Source organism: Labrus bergylta, chromosome 6 (assembly GCF_963930695.1).
Source record: "Labrus bergylta chromosome 6, fLabBer1.1, whole genome shotgun sequence".
Taxonomy (NCBI): domain Eukaryota; kingdom Metazoa; phylum Chordata; class Actinopteri; order Labriformes; family Labridae; genus Labrus; species Labrus bergylta.
In genome coordinates this window covers 28213241-28229706 of record NC_089200.1, presented here as the reverse complement: position 1 = coordinate 28229706, position 16466 = coordinate 28213241, and the positions used below count along the sequence as shown (strand labels likewise).

The 16466-nt window shown below is 40.2% G+C and overlaps 1 protein-coding gene across 3 annotated transcripts in view; it reads right to left on the bottom strand.

Annotated features, from left to right (window-relative positions):
* lpp (LIM domain containing preferred translocation partner in lipoma) overlaps positions 1-16466 on the bottom strand; it is a 179166-nt gene that overhangs the window by 83663 nt on the left and 79037 nt on the right. The gene's annotated exons all lie outside the window — the stretch shown is intronic.

The following is a 16466-nucleotide window of genomic DNA, read 5'->3' as shown; positions in this document are numbered from 1 at the left end:
CAGAAAAGTGAACCCTCACTCCGCACTGTAATTCAGACTGACTTTGCAAACAACTTAAGTGTGAAATTTCACAGAGAGTCTCAAGAAAGCCTTTTGACACATTAAAAAAGATTAGGAGAGACTATACAGGCCTTGGGGGGTCTGAGTAAAACTGTTAACTTTGCATTTCAAACCACAAGGGTGGGGGGATTTTTTTTATAAGCAAGCTTGGGGAAAACCCCTAAAGAGAGAGAAGTTCTGCATCTTTTCAGACTCATCTAAGACCTTGGATATTTCTCACTTGACTTTTTCCTGCTCCTTATTCAAACAGAGCTCACGACTGCCGGCTCCTCTGTCCATTTGCATCTGTCTGCTTCAGCACTTACACAATGACCATGGAAGAATTCCCAGTCAACACTTCGGCGTTCACTAATCTGCCCTCCACTTTTAGTCATCGTTTCTCTGCACAATCAGGCACAAAAGTCACATTCGACAATCTTTCTGCCTTAATATAATCCTGCCATTGAGGGTATCAATTTCCTTCCTAAAATAGTTTGAGATAAGGCTCATTCAATGTGATTAAACAATGTCTCTGTGGAACATGGCGAGACCTCTAGCTGTTTTCAATATCTCTCAGTTTGCAGATAAAATGTGTGTTTTGCACATATTGGGAGCTTTTCAGTCTGCGTATCTTATATTTGCATATCTGATTCTTTTTGGGCTCCTTCAAGTGATAGCTGCATGACAACCGTCGTCTTTAACAAATGAGGATTTCAGCGATGTTTTCACCCACGCCAGAAAAACTCAAACAAATGTTTAATGAGTGCTCTATTACATTGTCCTAATATGCTTCCACTGTGACTGCTATCCTTGTTTTTTGGGGCTTTTTATGTCTTCATTTTAAGAGATAGGGCAGTGACACGCAGGAAAGGAGCCATGGATTGGATTCAAATTCAGGCCAAGAGGACTTAAGCCTCTGTACATGGAGTGTACGCACTAACCACTAGGCTACTGGCGCCCCACTATCCGTGTAAAAACATTTTCTTTGGTTATTTAGTTTGAATGTGTTCATCTTTACCACGCAGGTTCGCCTGCTAACATTATTAAAAAGAACTGCAATGTAATCCTATACTGCACTGACCTGGTGCATTTACAAGAACAACACTTCATCCATTTAATGTCCAAAAAAAATGATAGGGCTAACATGTAGAGACGGACAACCAGTTACACCTACAGACAATTACGAGTCACCATTTAACTTAAAGAGCATGTATTCGTATGTGGAAGGAAGCCGGACTAGCCAGAGAAAACATGCACAGCGAGAACATGCAAACTCCACACAGAGAGGCCCCGTCTGACCGGGTTCAAACCAGGAACCTTGTTGCTGTGTGGCGACAACACTATCCACTGCACCACCATGTAGCCCTTAAAGTAAGAAACTACAGTGAAAACTTTCAGTGGACATAATCATATTCAAAATAACCAGTAACAGTCCTACTGTCTTGGCTATCCTACTAAATCAATTCAAATTCAAACGTCCATGCATGGTTTGTACCTTCTGGTTTGGTTTCTGCAGCTTTAAACAGCTTTGCTTATTTGTTTGGAATAAAAGAGTATTGCTCATTCTTTCACTTTTTGATTCTTCAGAATGGCTTATTCTCTCAATCTGATACATAACATAGAGTTATCATAGATGTATTTTTGTCGTTTGGTAGCAGTCACATATACAATACATGACGTGTGCACTCTTTGGTCTTAACACCGAGACAACCTGAAGACAATGCAGTTTAACATTAAGTCCATGTTTCACCAGTCTCACTTATGTAATCCCCTTCAAAAAAGGATTTCAGAAAAAAAAAGTATGTAATATTTCTTGTATGATGTAACAACATCATATAAAGTAGGGCGTATTACTCACTGATGCAACTAAAAAATCATTTTCTGGGCTGCGGTGCAAAAAAAAAAGAGATAGAAACAGAAGTCCCCGAGAGTCAGCGATCGTGGCTCTTCTGCAGGCTATCTGTACAAAAAGAGGGAAATGTGTGTTTTGTCGCTCTCACACAGCAGAAACTAATTGTTTCATTCAACTCCTGCTGTACTGAGGGACGGCCCCTGACTCATCCCTGTAATGAGCTTTTCATGTACTTGTGACCAGCTCCTCCACGAAGAGGTGAAATACTGCACAGCGGAAAATGGCCACCGCTTACAGTGTGCGGATGTCATCAATCTTAAGAGACATGTAACTGCTCCCTCTGAAGATGCGTGTGTGTGTGTGTGTGTGTGTGTGTGTGTGTGTGTGTGTGTGGGGTGTATCCTCTGTAAGCTTGCACATGTTATAGAAGCATTGTTAGCAGGACTTTGTGATGTAAAGAGGCAGCTTACATTGACAGTCACAGCTCCCTGGCTCCAACTAAATTTGTCATTGGTTCACCCTGTTAATAAAAGACAAAGGGCTGATTGGAGTTTATTTGACTAACAAACATTGACGGAACACATTGAGCGCCCGAAGGCGTGCTCCTCTCTCCACAGTTGGCTGCTCCTGTCAAAACTCCAAACCTGCTGCCAGATTGACCTTAAGGTCAACAGGCGCCACCGGCACTGTGGCAGCATCTCTGCTCCGCGCAGCAACAAAGCAATCAAAGAGAATCGCAGCTTATAAAACAAACAGAGAGGAAGAAGTTAAACACCAGTGAGCCCTGTAATTACAGAGCTGGAGTGTCATACTGATGCGGTTTCAGGCAGCTGTTGGAGATAAGCGGTTTGAAACACACAGTCAGAGCCCTGAAGTGCAGAATATCCATTGCAACAAATAGCTGCCTATGGCTTTGACCTTTTATAAAAGATGCTGGCTAGTGTCATATCTGTGACAGCAGCAATAACTGGAAACAATTGAAGCCAATATTCCTCAGCTGTCACCAATAAAGTTAAAGCCCCTTTTTCTCACTCTTCTAGACATTTCCAAATTGAAATCACATTTGTCTTGGCAACATTTATCCTCACAAACAAAAATGTATCCGACCCTTTGCTGCCCTTATGACTGACCTTTGTGCAAGTCAAGCCACCGGTGATAACTGAAGCGTAATGTGTCACCACATCCACCTTATTACATGTCCTCCTGACTGATGCAAAAATATTTAGCCCGAAGAGAAGCTTAAATCCAAATGTCTCCGTGTTGTGACAGCCCAAACACATGAAGGACGTCCCTGACATTCTGGCAGGACAGCAACATAAGCACACATGGAAACAGTGGAAAGAGATACACTGGAAAAGAGGACACACATGTCATAATGCACACACTGCAAAACTGGCCACAGGGGGCAAAGAGGACAGGTGAGTGCATTGAAACAATGAGTGAAAGTGTATTTTTTTCTTCTTTTTTGAAACAGACTGGACTTGTAAAAAAGTACAATCAGATACTTGAATAATTTCAAGAACTTACTGAACCAAAATGTCAAAATTACAATCTTCTTCTTCTTCGTTATATACTGGAAATGTCTTGGAACAAAGATGGCATGATTAGCTGGGTTTCTGAATTTTGGTTTTAAAAAACACAATATTTTCTTCACAATATATTTTTTGGTCAAACACTTCCCTCTGTGTTTAAATTGTGCGGCATGTATAAAGGTGCCTTGCCTTGACCATGCAGTTTAGATTGGACAGGAACAACAAATGAATTGATCCTGCAAACCTGCGTAGCCATATGATTTAATTTAATATGTCCCAAATTCTACAATTCAGTTAGCCAACACTTTTGTCCAAAGCAACGTGCATCTGGGAGAAAGTACGAACAAGGATTTATAGATGAGGAAACAACATCAGTAAGTGCTAAAGAACAGATTTGAATCCGATCTGACACAGGTACTGACAGATGGTGCATGGAGGCAAAGCATAGTGGTTATAAAAAAATATATATATATTTATCAACGTGACCATCAATTCATCCCACCACAGGGGGACTACAGAGGGGAAGAGTCTAACTAGAGACGTAATGAAGTGGCGGAATAATAACAATAAGAATAATTCCTTGGTTTAAAATAAGTTCCTCCCACCGAGGTCAGTGCTCGGGTCCTAAGAAAAATCATTTGGGTTTCAAGAGGGTCCTTGCATCCTGTGTGTGCTTGGGCCCTAATTATTGATAGATTGGTGGATTGGAGTTTTGGATTGAATAAAAGTGAATATTAAAGACCATAAGTGAGGTGACAGAGTAGACAGGTTGAGAATATTCCTCTACTAACCCTCCCCCCTCTCGTATCCACATGAATAACATGTTTGTTTGAATCCAAATTATTGTTGAATTCAGTGAAGATGGCATTTTAATCTACTACTATCATGTTGATCCCTCATTTTCATGAATGTTTGAGAGGTGAGTAACTTTCAATAGAGTTGGTGCAAAGATGAGATAATAAAGGAAGCAGTGAAGCTTCTTTCCTCATGTAGAGAATTTGAACAACAGTTTGTGTCTGACACTCGAATACTTCTGGGTCGTCCATCAGTTAAGAACCTTCCTAACCATGAAAGGCTGATTTGAACACAACCCAAGACATTGTTTGAGCAACAACTATCTGTTAAAGGGGCTTAAAGGATTACATTGGTAGAGAGTGTAGGTGGTATCATTGATGAGAAAGAAGCTTAGAAGAGGTCAAGAACAGTGATACTTTTTAGAAGTACACTTCATAAAAAGCAACTAACACACACTTTGAACGATGCCTGGCAAGACATTGCCCAATGTTTCCAATCATTATCCCAATCCCAAGATAAGTTACCATTTTACAAACCAATCACCAACCCTCCATATTTTAAAACTTTCCTTCTAAAATCACAAGGGGATTGTTTACACAAACCAGGAGGTGTAGTTAAGACATGTTCACTTTTTCAGGAAGGAACTCTTAAGAAACTCGGAGATGTCAGAGAAGCTACAAACAACCAGAACTGCAGTCTCTACCAATTAAAGGAGAGAGTAGTTTAAAAAAAAAAAAAAAACTGTTTCCAATGTTTACACCCACATCATTGTGGAACTTGTTTACATATTTCTTGAAATATGCTAAATAAATGCCCAAAAATGTGTTTTTGGAGATCTTTGGACAAAATCTTTGTTTACATTTCCAAACAGTATGGGTGAGGTCTAATTTATTAATTTCTCCATCATCCTCCAGCTCCTGCTTTAGAAACCTGTGTACGTGATGTGGGTGAAAGCCTATAGTCCTCCACAACTCATTAACAATATCATAAGATTTGTATTCCAGGTTCACCAAACTACTCTTTGAAGCAATATGAAAATATTTGGGTAAATGGTGATGACATAAAATGGCTCCCTAATGATGTGCATCTTTAATCTAAAAAAATAGTGATTATAATCATACCAAAGAATCTCTGAACCCCTCGACTGCAGAAACACAGAGTTCACAGGTGTAAGGGAGGATGACGATCCTGAAGGCACGATGAATTCAAATGGTGCGGATGCCCCTTGAGATGCCTCCAGAGTTTCAGCCTCAAAGGGGAAGCAGAGGAAAGGTCACAGACCCCGATCATACTCTCAGGGAGCAGAGACACCACCAGGGTGGTCTGGAGTCTGCGCTCTCTGTGACGGCTCAGCAGACGCCGTGATCAGTGGGAGATTTGGGAGCGAGCAGCGAGAGCCTATCATTCTGCCATGTTGTGACAGCAAGTGCCATCTGCAATGCTTTTCCTGTTGAGAGACGGGAGTGTCACGGCATGGCTTGACTGGCACAGTGTGAAGTGAGGCCTCCTTGGGGCACTCATGTGGAAGGATCCATCTCAGCAGCATTTCAAGCACTTGGCTTCAGCTAAACTGTCAGCAGACTTCAATAATGCCCATCTGTTCTGAACGGACATGACAATTTATTACACAGACATCAAGCTATTTGACACAGAGTAAAAATACAAACAGAGCGATGTGTGCAATGCTGCAGCTCGTCTGCTGACGTAGCCGTAAAGTGACAGTAACATGATTCCCTTCTCCTCAGTATTTTATACAGTGTGATTCAAACAGAGCCTCTGCTACTGACCTCAATGCAAACACTCATGCTGTGTTGGGACAGTCCAGGAAAACAAGCAGACTGGATTTGCATCAAAAGTATTTAGAAAGTAAACGCAACTACTGCCCACATTGCTCTGCAGCATGTTCCAACATTTCACAAAATGGGACAAAACTCTGTTTTTTAATCATTTAAAAATACATGGAATGTGTGTTTTTCTAAAAACTAAAATGTTTTTTTGTGAAAGGAAATTACCAGTATTAGAGACCGGATCTGAAACTGAGCCAAGCAAACGTGTTACCTTCTTTTTTCACCTGACTGAAAGGCACCGCTGAGTACAGTTTATCATCATTACGTCTCAGTGACATCACCCACTGTGTTTCTGAAGAGGCCTTACGACAATGACAGGAGCTCTATTGAAAATGCTAATTCCATCTAACTTTCAGTCACACTAGAGTAGTTTTCCTCCTGGCAAACAGCTATAACCAAAAACCTGTTGTGAAAAAACGTGAAAAAAATGATTACCCATGCAGTTCATGCACAAAGAAGTGAGCTACAGAGATCAAAACCTTTCATTGAACCAGGGTTTAGACATTTTGCTGTAAAAATGGGCAGTTTAATAGGGAACCTCAAGTGGACAATCAAGGAACTGCAACTTTTTGCATTTCAATTTGTTTTTATTTTTCAACACCAGAGGTAACTGATTGGTTGAAACAGATTATTGTTCATTTTCCTCCCTTGGACATTTCCTTTGAGTTGTTTCAAACACAACAGTAGAACTGCAATGATTGGTCCCAAAGCTTGGTCCCACGCAAATGACCCAAGAGAACATTAGCCTCCTTTTACACAGCCTGTGTAACTTGGACTGTAATTCCATTACATTGCCATTGGACTGTAATGCCTTACTATGTAAAAGGAAAAAAGATGAAATGGTGTCGCAAAGTCGTTTCACTGTTAAATTGGCAACAGAGGTGTATTAGAGGTGAAAAGACGCCTGTGGTTGTGTGTGTGACTGCAGTGTGTTTTTTTTTCTATACGCCTCGCTTCTATTGCAATCACAAAATCATATCTCTGTGTAAAAACACTAACTGGGACATCATCATGACAGTGTTGTCTGGACAGTTTAAAAAGAAAAAAAAACAGCGTAAATGGTGCAGCTTTGTCATAGCACGACTGCAGAATCTGTATGAAAAAAACCCTGAAAACGATTATTCTACAAACGTACAAATAATCAACAAGATTTCAAGCAGAGCTGATTATTTTTAGGCTTTAATACGCCCTTCGTTCTAAGTTAATCTCCTGAGTTGCAGTAAGAATTTTTGTCAAAACATTTCTGTAGCTATTCATTAAAAAGAGAAAATCAGCCAATTTTCATGAGACCTGGCATGATTAAGAAACGAGCCCTCACCAACTTTATAATCAAGTCAAGCCCCCAGTCAACATATGTTCACCACCAGATTTAAATAATGTACACATGAACTCTACATCTGATGCCACTGGTTCACAACCTCTTACCTCCGAGGCACCGAACAGCTCGTCCATGTACATTTCTAGAGGGTGAAAACAGACTTCAGCTCCCAACATGAACACAAACAAAGAGACGGCTTCAGTGCACTTCACTGCCCAACTGTTAATTGAAGTGAAACCATGACTGTAAGTGAGTCTCACATCTCAGGTCCCAGAAGTTCTGGCAGAATACACACACACACACACACACACACACACACACACACACACACACACACACACACACACACACACACACACACACACACACACACACACACACACACACACACACACACACACACACACACACACACACACACACACACACACACACACACACACACACACACACACACACACACACACACACACACACCTCTTGATGAAGTGCAGTTCAACAGGGGAAGTTAATCGTGGTGGTAAGTGTATGTCAAGCATGCGGCTGAGGCTCTCAATATTTTATTTATTATGCTGCACATTATCATTTTGCAGCGTGCCGATGAATCAGACAGGAAGAGCTTTTTAATTTCAGCACAGATCTTTATCACAGCAGATGGAATCGGATCAGAATGAGGCGTTGCTTTAACGGAGGCAGTGCATTAGAGCTAAATTAGGACAAAACTGTCCCTGCTCGTGTTATAAACTTGGTCACTTAACTGATTTTATAGACGTCAATAAGCTAGTTTAATCCACACTGTGGATACATCTCAAGAAATAAACCACACAATGTGGTATAATTAAGTGATCTTCATAGTTTAATAGAAGAAAAACAAACGGAAAATAATATTGTTTTTGTCATACACCCGAGCTGTAATCAGCTGATAACCTGAATTATTGCTCCTTATCACTCACTAACCAATCACAGCTCATTCACACTACATGGCGTTACATTTAACCCCGACTTCCTCCTCACCGATCCCTGCTACACCAATACTGCTCACACTGCGCTGCTTCTGGCAAAGCTGTGCCTCCACCAGCCCGAACTCCTCCTTTCAACCCTCAAAGCTTTTGGTTCAACCTTAGGTTTAGCATCGCGCCTTGGAAAGAAGTGGCATACTGCTCGGCTAACGCAGGGAGAATATTGAGCGCAGAGTTTAACAATGCAAAGTGTAACAGTATTTAATCCTCTATAGTAAACGTAATCAGCTCTCCCTGTTTTATCATCATTACAGTTACAAACATTAATATTAGACTGATCAGTCTATTATCATTACTAGATATTAGTGCTTATACTTCACATACTTTTACCATTATAACTGACATTGTAGCTAGAACTCTACCTTCTTGATTGTTGTTGTTGTTTCTCTGCTTGTTTCTATCCTTCTCCTTCTTCCAGTATCTCTCTCTATCCCACTTTCAAAACCCAGCACAGTTTCATCAGATAGCTGTTCAACACGAGTCTGGTTCTGCTAGAGGTGTCTGTCTCTTTAAGGAAGTTTTTCCTTGCCACTGTAACTTTGCTAAATGTTGCTTAGTGCTGATCATGGATTAATGTTGTGTCTGTGTAGCTTATATAACAAAGAGTAAGGTCCGTCACCTGTTCTTTTTTAAAGTGTCATTCATTTGTTATGAATTGGTGCTATACAAATAAAGATTGATTGATGGAGTCGTTCCCATTTTGCAATAAATACTTAAATGCAATAAATGTGAGTGTTCCTGACTGAACTGTGTCTCGATGTGACTTTTTCTTTTCAGAATGTCTCTAAATCAGGTATATGTTGAGATTGACTACCAACCCCAGTTACACTTAACACAAACTCAGAATCTACCCGCTGTAGTCTGAAGACAATTCATCCTCTGGAAGTGACAGCCAATATGTTTTGGCCTCCTGTGTAGACAGTAGAAATCTTTAAAAAATGATGACAGATTTCTGGGGTAAGACTTCCTCTTTCAGCAGCCTGTAAATGTTTACAGTGTTACCCTCCAATGGAGAGCTGAAAATTGAGTTGTAATAAACATCTCCTCGTGGATTCATGTGTAGATTTATGTTCATAGATTATAAAAAGATCAAATGTACAATTAGAGTTGATGCTTCTGCCTCTTTTGTCTTCATCCTGTTTTTCTGTGAACAACCAAAGCACTGAATACTGTTGGTCATTACAACTCAGAGAACCAGAAAACTTCCAACAACAAAAACATTTTCCAACATTTACAAGTTCTGCTGTCATTTACTGAAATCTGAACCTGTATTTTGACATTGCTTAAAGGTAGAGATGATTGTTTACTTGGATCCAACACTCCAACCAATTCTCTACCTGCTAAAAGAAATGTGCAAAATGATTCTTTGTTTATGAAGAAGGTCCACATTGGACCTGACATATAACTAGGATAAAAATAAACTAATCAGATGTGAAAGAGCCAATGAGGATTTAAATATTGTGACACATTCATATGCAGAGCTCGGGTTGTATTTCCTCTATTATGATGTACTTATGGACTTAAGTTGTAATGGTGGCTCTAAGTTTTAAAGCTGCTAGTAAGGCCTCTAAGGCCCATATTTAATGTGTCACAATAAAGGATCATCCTGACCTTTAACTTATTTTGACCATGTTAAGTTAAAAAGCAGACCATGACTACGATATAACTCAGTGATAGAGAGCTTGTGTTGCCTTTGATTACTAGAAATGAACCAGTGGTCAGTGTGAATTAGAGGTCACGATGGCCAAAGCTTCTCTGGCCTCCACCATGCAGCGCGGCTGCTTGTGCGCTTGATGTGAGCGCTATTTTGACACTCATCTGGGCTTCCTTGTTAACTCCCCCACAACAGATCTGATGTGCTTAGACAGGCCTACGCTGCATGTTAGCGGGGCTGGTTGGGCTCAGATTGCACGGCAGTACACTTGGAGGATTTAGCATAAACACGCTCTCTTGTGTTCCCTCCAATCACAGAGTCAGACTTTGAACTGAATTAAAAAAAAAAATCCAAAAAGCAGATTTTGATTTGTGAGTGATGAGAGACAAAAAAATGTAATGGCTGAGGCAGGACAACAGGTAACTATTCAGCTGTGCCTTTTAAACGGATGTGTGGTTACCAGTAGAGCTAACTGCTGCACTGTTATTTCTTACTTATGATACCCAAATTTCCCAAATGATTTAGTAACCACAGCCGAAATCAACGTCAACTTTTGTTGTATGAACGTGAATTTAACAGAAGAAATAGAAAAAAAAATCTGCTTCATTCAAGAAATTTTAACTGGTCTTATCTGATTGGCCAACGCAGTGCTTTGTCATATGACACTGTGTAAGAGCTGCCACGGACCAAAGATTTTCCTGGTAAACCAACCAACAAAAACTTGATCCACTTAGACTACTTTAGTTCCCTTATTGCCTTTTCATACGTGCATAAAAAACCTGGAAATTTCAAGAAACTGCATGTGTGAACGGCAACAGATGGATTTTTGACCCCAACTTCATCCCGACCAAATAAAGCAGGTTCGTTGATTTTATCGCCTCTTGTGAACAAACGGAAGCTCTTACCTGTTAGCTGTATGTGTTCTGTACACGTGTGAGAAGTGTTTCTCATCATCACTCCCTGTCAATATTTGCAGTGGAAAATGTAAACACAAGCTGTTTCTGCCTGATCCCTACCCCGAGCAGTGTAACATGCATTAAAACAAATGTATAGAAATCATCAATCTGGTTGCTGAAGTGCTGATGGTGCAACTTGTTTAAATAGCTCATAAATACATCGCTATTCATTTCAGCGTTTTTAATAACCAGATACAACCAGGTATCCAGGCAAATTACATTTAGCATTGATATAAAAGAAAAACCTGTAGCCTTGGAATCTTTGCTTCATCATCTTGAATACGTTGTGAAGGTTACACTGTGATATCCAATGCCTCCTTTTTTTAACATCATGTCTAGCCTCTTGAACCCTCCCCCTCCTCCTCCTCCTCCTCTTTCTCAGGAAGACTTCAGAAGCAGGCTGAACCTTTCTTAAAAGAGCTTTAGTCTTTCACTGACTGTGAGGCCAACACTAAGGTGAACTGGGCAGATCTGCTTTTTGACAGAACAAGGATTTTAGTCTGACTGTCTACAATGTGTACCTCCAAGGCCGTAGAAGACGTTTGGATGTGCTGAAAAGTCTTCTCTGCAGGGCTCCTGTTAATCACTTTAGCAAAACGTGCGAGTTTATATGGCTCGAATAGCCTTGCACATGTGTGACATGAATTCTGAGAATGCAAAGGTGTCTGTTTCAAACTGATGCTATATCTCTTTTACTGACACCACTCCTGCCGAGGAGAAAGACTCTTCAGTAAATTCACATTTGTGATATTCAGTGCAAAGATACTTAAAGATGTGTGACTCAAACGGGTTTAAAGAATAAATAAAAGATGCCCAGAAAGAATAAAGAGCATCATCGTGTTGTTATCAGGTCTGCCTTGATTGTTGCTGTCGCAGGATGAAGCTAACAAACTGTAACACAGATTTAGCTGCCTGTGTCAAACAACAAATGGCATGTAAGATACAAGTGGAGAGAGAACAAATGGGAATTATATAATGATCACATTTCATTACCCACTGTTATGCCACAGAGAATACCAACCAAAGCAAACTAAATTGTTTTGATGTCTGTGAGGCATCGGTGCAGGCTCAATGTTTGCAGGAATGCTACTTAGATTTTTATGAATGAGCAGCAACGTCCATTTCGATTTCATCTGGAAGGCTAAGCACACATAAGGTCCCTTTGCTGATTCCAAACTGAACGTGGAGAGGAGGATTCCTCTCCTGGAGACTTGCAGGGAGAGCGTGGGGTGGCCTATTGATTTTGGAGACTCGGCTCTGTAATTGCTTGAGCGGAGAAAGCTGTAAATCTAAACTGCTGGTTACTCTTTGCTTATACAAGCGGAAGATTACTTTGCCAAAGCTGGAGTAAGAAGCGTGGCACGGGACAGCGTTGTGTTTTTAGAATAAAAGGTTGAAGGAAGGGGAGTGCGGACTGACAGGAGCAGCTGGGTGGGGGATAAAGGTCAACCTGAGTTAATCAGCGAGAATCAGCGTCAGATGAGGAGAGAATAACAACGTGTGTGTTTGCATGTGCTCGCAATACTGACAATAAAAACTACAAAATGAAAGAAAATCTGAGAGAAGAAAGAGTGGCGATGAAAGGGCAACATGAAAGCAGAGAGATGCAGACCTTACACTGCAGAAACAGAGTAAAGTCAACAAAAAATCTGATACATAACACTTCATGGTTAATACATGTCCCAGCATGTATGTGTACTCTGCTGAGACACAGGTGGTGTGGCTCCTCAGCCATACATCCAGAAGCTTACAGTAGGTCTTGATAAAAATAAACCTGCAGCGGCTCTGGCCCTGACAGGTAAAAGCAGCACTACAGCCATGCATTACTTAGTATGACTGTTCGTTTGCCAGCTGGGCTCTCACACAGCTGTACAGGTGCATGCACATCAATTTTTCAAGTCATGTTGACAGAAGCTTTTCATAGTGCTGCTCTAACATACAGCACACATGTTTTTATACCAACAAAAAGGTACAATACGGAAGGTGAAAATGTGATTCATCAGCTGGCAGCACCACATCCTGAAAACACGTTTGTTTATCTTTATCATCCACACTTCTTGGCCAGGTTTACTTGTTATGTAAAAGTATATGTTTGTTTACATAAAACAATCAACACACCAAGCAAACAACAAAGTAAAACAGATGGTTTGTTTTTTTTTAAAGATTTTTTTCTTTTTTTCTTGGGGGGGGGGGGGGGGGGGGGGGGGGGGTTGTCTTGATTTGATAGGACAGTGGATAGAGTAAAAAATTGGGAGAGAGTGGGGAATGACATGCAGGAAAGGAGACACGGGTCAGACTTGGACCCGAGGCTGCTCACTTGGAGGACTAAAGCCGCCGTACAGCGACTTTCCCAGAAAACCATCTGCGCCTCAATTCTTTCATATTTTGCTTTAAATTTTCTCTTCATACTCTGAATACTGAATTTTTTTTTTGTGTTGTGACATATCAGTCAACCTTTCCATCAATTGTCTTTGAATACAACTTCATGATGTGAATATATTTTTGTCTAATGCCATGTGGTGTCTAGCATATTTATCTTACCTGTCACCTATAATCTTGGTCATGTGATTGCTTCCCATTGGCTGTTGCTACTTTAAATATTAGGTCACATTTCTGGTTGCTATCTGTTAAAGCCCTGACGAAGAAACCCCCAAAGCTAAGCTAAGCTAAGTTAAGCTAAAATAAACTAAGATAAACTAAGCTAAGCTAAGCTAATGTAACTCTGTCTACATATCTACCTGAGAGTGGCTTGTCTTACTTATGAAAAAAAAGAATACAAAGATGCTCCCCAAATATGTTGCAGGCTTTTCTTAAAAAGAGGACAAAAAATGTTTCAGACAGACTACTGACTTTTGCAACATGACATTAGCATTGACGCTTTAATGCATGGAAAAGAATGGGCTTATTGCCTGGGCCTAGGCTCTGCAGAGGCCTCGTGGGAACATGTGAAGAAACAACAATGTTTATTGTTGTCATTGTTTCACTGTTTGTCTTTCTATTAAGGTGCATAGAGACATTAGATCTGGATGTGCTTGGTTGAAGGTGAATAAGTGAGCACATAACAATTTGAGTCCAAGTGGCTAAACAATCAGTTTGTTGAGATGCAGTTAGTAAAAGCCGATTTATTGCATTAGCTTGTTTAAAACTGCACTTTTAAAATACATGTAAAAAACTAATTGAATGTCTCCAAATGGACTAACACACCTAGATAACACGGTTGGGGGTTGATTTACTCTTGCATGTATAAACCACAATCAGACCCTACTGAGCACGCTCCACAGTTCCCATGAAAAAGGCTTTGACCCAGATTTTGAACGGCATAAATGTGTAGAGGAAAGTCGGGAAAATGTAAGACAAAAGTATCAACATGGCGAGTCCTTTATCAAGAACCATGCAGTAATGGACAGACAAGAAGACAGTTAATGTTGAAGTACATGAATGGTAGGAAAATGTGAAATGGTGACTTGATTTTTCGGTATGTGTCAACCATAAAAAGCTCAAATAGTAACTAGCTGTGTGGGGCATATCGCCACCTACTGTAGCGGATTTGGATTCTCCCCCGGTGCTTGAATAGTGGGACAAGAACAGTAGTCTAGTTAAACAACAGCTAGACTTAACTGTGCATGTAAACCTACTAAGTGAATGAGGTGGAGGACCTACAAGGAATCTTTTGGGGTCACAGCAGGGAATAGAATAGAATCCAGTTCTTTATCTACAGTATGAGATCCTACACATCCCTGTGTGGGCCCTGATCTTTGCACAGCGTGGGTCAACTCTATCAATTTGTTTTACTACAAACTGTCTTCTTGATTGGTGAAAAAAGGGACAATTTATCATATTTTATGAGCCCATAATGTTATGTTATTACAGCATCACATTTCACATCAGCAGCCATGAACACACTGACTCACCACAACAATACACATGCTAGAAATCATTCAGTCAGATGTGACTGGCTTTTCTTTAAAGTCTGTTATTAAAGAACCACACTGTTCTCTTCTTTTCACCCTGCGTCCGCCATGATTCCCCTGTGTGGTGCAATAATTCTCACTTTGTGTGAAGTAAACCTATCTCACTCCCTCTAACCAGCGAGCCAGGAGACACCAAACCAAAGGATGCAGCTACTTCACACTGCACACTTCCACCAAAATAAGCATGTTTCAAGTGTCATTTATTCCACAAATGTAGCATCCTGTACGTGCATTCTTCTAGTCTGGAAAAGAAAAAAAGAGTGCAACGGATGTGAAATAAATGAAAGAATGAAAGTAACATAATGGGTCAGTGGATGTTAATGTGGACGTCTTGTAAAAGGGCATTAACCCTCATCTGGAGCTAAACGAATACTTGGTCAATAATTCATCATCTTAACCCTGTTTTCAGTCTTACATATGCATCCTTTAATAAATAAATAACACAGACAACATGTAGACATGGCTCCTACACAGTAAATAACTCAGCGAATAAAAACAGTTAAACCTTTAGGAACTTGAGTTCCCCGTTGATTCCCTCAGAGAGAACAACCTTTCAGGTAAAAGCTGATTTCTCGAATCTCTCACTAGAGATGGGATCTGCGTGCTGTTTAAAGCCCCTGTGAGCCTCTCCTCTCCAAACACAATTGGTTCGGGTTTTTTTTTTTTATTCGTCTGTCCTACATTTATTGTGTGTCAAACAATTTAGTGAACTGCCCAAGGCTTTGACTTTTAGAAGTTGCTCTTAATACCGTTTAATATCAACTAATGATATAGGTCATGACTCATTTTGTCTTCGCTGCAAAACATTTTGTATGGATGCAACATCTGGGTCTGTTTTCATGCAGAAACCTAATTTAGTGCAATAAATCATTTGGGATCAATCATATCAAATAATTCAACAATGCTATGCTTTTTCTGCAGATGCTTTATTCACTGCCCTTCTTTAAACACTCAGCAAACCTGAGACATCACCTTCTTCTGCTGGTATGAAGTTAAAAAGAACACGCTTCATACGACTTTAATAAACGTAAACCAGTATTATCAGAGAAAAGGAACTCAAAATGTCAAATGTAAAAGTGGAGAGTTTTCAGGACAGACGATGAAGGTCGTACAGTCCTCAGTTTAGGGCTCAGCCCCCTAAAAAAGGACACTTAAGCTTTTACTCTTCTTTCCCCTTCTCTTTCTCTCTCTTAAGGAATAACTGTATGGTTTCATATATACAGGACCGTTTCTAACCGTTATAAAAACAACACAATGTAAGTTTAAAATGCAAAGAGCATTAAGGCGTGAGGGACAAGGGAAACGAACAGGATGGAAAAAGAGGAAGCTGTGTGTGTGTGTGTGTGTGTGTATCTGAATATAAACTAATCATGGATAAAATTAAAGATTAATTAATAAAAGTGCATATAATGTAAAATCCTCCAGAAAACCACAAAGCAAACTTTTTTGATTAAATTCTAAAAAGGTTCAGGTAACTCTAGAA